The 3,228-nt window shown below is 39.0% G+C and overlaps 1 long non-coding RNA gene across 1 annotated transcript; it reads left to right on the top strand.

Annotated features, from left to right (window-relative positions):
• Positions 1–717: 717 nt before the first annotated feature.
• LOC106310280 lies at positions 718–1,294 on the top strand. Its single transcript, XR_001263747.1, has 2 exons — positions 718–1,109; positions 1,218–1,294. It is a non-coding gene; the product is annotated as an uncharacterized LOC106310280 (long non-coding RNA).
• The last annotated feature ends 1,934 nt before the right edge of the window (positions 1,295–3,228 follow it).

The raw sequence follows: 3,228 nt of genomic DNA, 5'->3' as shown, positions 1-3,228 counted from the left end.
TCAACATGATTAACATTGATGGGTTTTCCAAAATTATTTTTGAACTCAATGATGTTCCAGAAATCGATGCATTCAGAAAGAGGTATATCAATTCGTTTAGTGAATTTGGTAAGTTGGTATGTTTAGTTTGGTAAATTAATTCTTAGTTATTTCTCTCTATAGGATTGCAAACCACGAGTTCTAAAGACCTTTTTCACGGCATTTTGGTTTTATCAGTTTTTTATTTGTTTCCTTATAATTTTTTTCTTTGTATTTTATTTTTCTATTACTTATGTTTCTTTTAATTTATAATTATAATTTTATTATGAAAGTAGTAATTCCATTTTCTATGTTTTGTGTTGTCTTAAATTCATAATAAATTAATATAAGTTATTGCATACTATTATATATTTTTTCCATACAATATATTTAATTTACACATAACTAATTATACAAACTTTTTCAAGAAAAAACAATTAAGCTTACATTATATATACATGCATAATTTCGTTTGATATATATCATTAAATCTAATAGTTGTGCCTATAACTTCAAAAATTTTAATATCGATAAATTAAAAAATAAAATCGCTTTTGTTCACTCGCTCCGCGCAGGGCGCGGGTTATCACCTAGTCTTATAATATAAAGAAGACTTTGATTCTCTTCTCCTCCTGGCCACTCGAGAAAATAAGGTAAGGAGAGGCCACCACGTGTCCCAAGTTTCTGAGCGAACAAAAAGCCTTTTTTCATTACCCTATCTCTTCATCTCCTTCTCTTTCTCATCCTTAGATTAACGGTTTCTCTCTCAACCATTGCAATGAGTGCTCCCTTCACATTAAACTCGACAACTCCCTCAATCTCTCTGTCTCCCTCGATTTACTATCAAAGCCTGAAGCATTTATAACCGAAAACACATGAAAACCTATATATAGAAGAGGGTTGAGATTGTAATCTAGCATTATATACACAGGCTTTGAAATTCTCTTCCGTCGAACCCTAGATCACTCCTTCGAAAATGTCTTCCTCAGTTCTTCCGATGCAATTGTTGCTCAGTCTGCTACTCCCCCACACCGGCCACCAATTTTTACTTTGAGCCAAGAATTGCTGCCATCAAAGCTTTCACAACCCAGGTACGTCACAACCCATGTGTTTGTGTTCCTTTTTAAGGTTTTGATTCCATTATTAGCTTAGCCTTTAGTGTTAGGGTTTTGGCTAACACACACGTGAAATTTATGCAGAGGTTTGTGTTGAGAAGAAATCTTTGGTGAGCAGTGCACAGAGGAGAAAATATTAGCAATTTGGTGGGTCAAGCGAACCAATGAATAGAGAAGAGACGCATCAAAATATGCTCTTCTCTTCTAAAGAATATGCTGAGAAGCTTGAAAAGGCATTGCCTTTTGCACTTTTATTTTTGGTGCGTTTGTGGTGGCAGACTGTTATTTTCCTGATTCTCGGTTGCTTTATTGGTTTTGCAGGAAACACACGACACTGATGAAAGCTCTAGCACACAGAAAGTAACCATCTTTCTCTTTAGAATGTGTTGGTTTATGAGTTTGATGAGCGTTGTTTTTGGTGGTGAATGTTTGTTTTTTTGGATTGTTAGGGGCGAGGAATGTTCGGGCTAGTTTTTCGCCTCTTCATGCGGAGATGGAAGCGCTACTATGGGCAATGGAATGAATGAGGAATTTACGTCAATTTCAGGTCACGTTTGCAACAAATTGTTCTCAATTGGTGAAGATGGTTTCGGAACCAGAGGAATGACCAGTTTTTGCAAATTATTTGGAAGATATCAAGATCCTGAGAGAGAGCTTCACCCGATCAGAACTTATCTATGTACCACGAACGCAAAATTCAAAAGCGGATAGTCTAACATGTAAGACCCGATCCTGGATACCTTAATCCAACCGAACCGCGGTCTTACTACAGACTATAAGCCAGTTTGTGTTGCTTAAGTCCGGATTCTAGATCATATTTTTCTAAGTGTTTAACATTGATTCGAGGTCATACAATTAAACAACTAAAACACAGCGGATTAAAGGCAAATGATTTCATATATATATAACTAAGTCAGATGTGATTCATACATAGTATTCATTCGTTCATCATTCAATGCACACTAGGCTAGAACATAATACTTAAGGTTGCACAATAGGCTACATATATCCAATGCTACAAACGACTTGTCTACCACACACACATCCCATCCACGGCTGAGATCCTCACGGTTCCTTGGCTTTCCCACGATTACCTGTGATATCTGGATCCATCACAAAACACACACAAACACTTGATTAGATTTATCATCAACAATAGCAATCAATTGCATGGATGGACCCGATCCTAAACTATCAAACCACATCAGGCCAGAGAATGACCATTTTAAATATACATGGAAAAACTAATTAAAATTCATGTAAACTCATGATAATTCAAGACTTAGAGAATGGCCAAGTCTTGAATTATCATGAGTTTACATGAATTCGGCCACGAACAGCCAAACCGGCCAAACTGACCATCTCTAAATCAATTCGATAAAACCCAATAAAAATCATGATAATTCATGATAAATCCCAACTAAGAAGAATCAATCATCAGATCCCCTCAAGCCCTTCAGGAACTATGAGATCCGATCATACCTTCCAAATCAAGGCCATGGAGGATTTCTCCTAACCGGCCAAGGCCAAGGTTCGGCCTTGTTGAGTCTGAACCCACAGACTCGATCAGATTATAGATGAAGTAAGAATAACAAGTAGACAAGACAGAAAGGATGCTTCCAACACGACCGTCCCACACATCAGGCCGGTTTAGCCGCGGTGGCGGACAATGAACCATGGAAAGCATCACTGACCTTAGGCGTACGTTCCCCTGGAGGGTTCTCCTTCTCCTGGTCCTTCCCTTGTTCCTTCCGTCGAGTATCCATCCTTGGTCTCCAGTCAGTCTTGATCGGACAGTGCCTTGGTCGTAAATCTCCCCCACGGTCCGATGCTCTCTTCCTTCCTTTATCTCTCTGTCTCGATTTTGGCAGAGTTTTCCCTCTGTCTTCTGATGCCATTTTCGATGGCAGAGGCTTTCTTTTTTATAGAGAAACTCGGTCCCCAACTTCCCATGGCGAACCGGTACGAATGAGAGAGAGAAAGGGCACAACCGCTCCAATTGGCACCTGTTCGTGAATCAGGGGTGAACTGCCCTTTTGGGACACGTCCTAGACATGGAGGGATCATTCCCTTACTCCGTAGGACGTCCTGGTCT

Source organism: Brassica oleracea, chromosome C8, assembly GCF_000695525.1.
Source record: "Brassica oleracea var. oleracea cultivar TO1000 chromosome C8, BOL, whole genome shotgun sequence".
In the NCBI taxonomy this organism is placed as follows: Eukaryota; Viridiplantae; Streptophyta; class Magnoliopsida; order Brassicales; family Brassicaceae; genus Brassica; species Brassica oleracea.
Note: the sequence above shows the minus strand (reverse complement) of the source record. Positions and strands in the feature narration are given on the sequence as shown.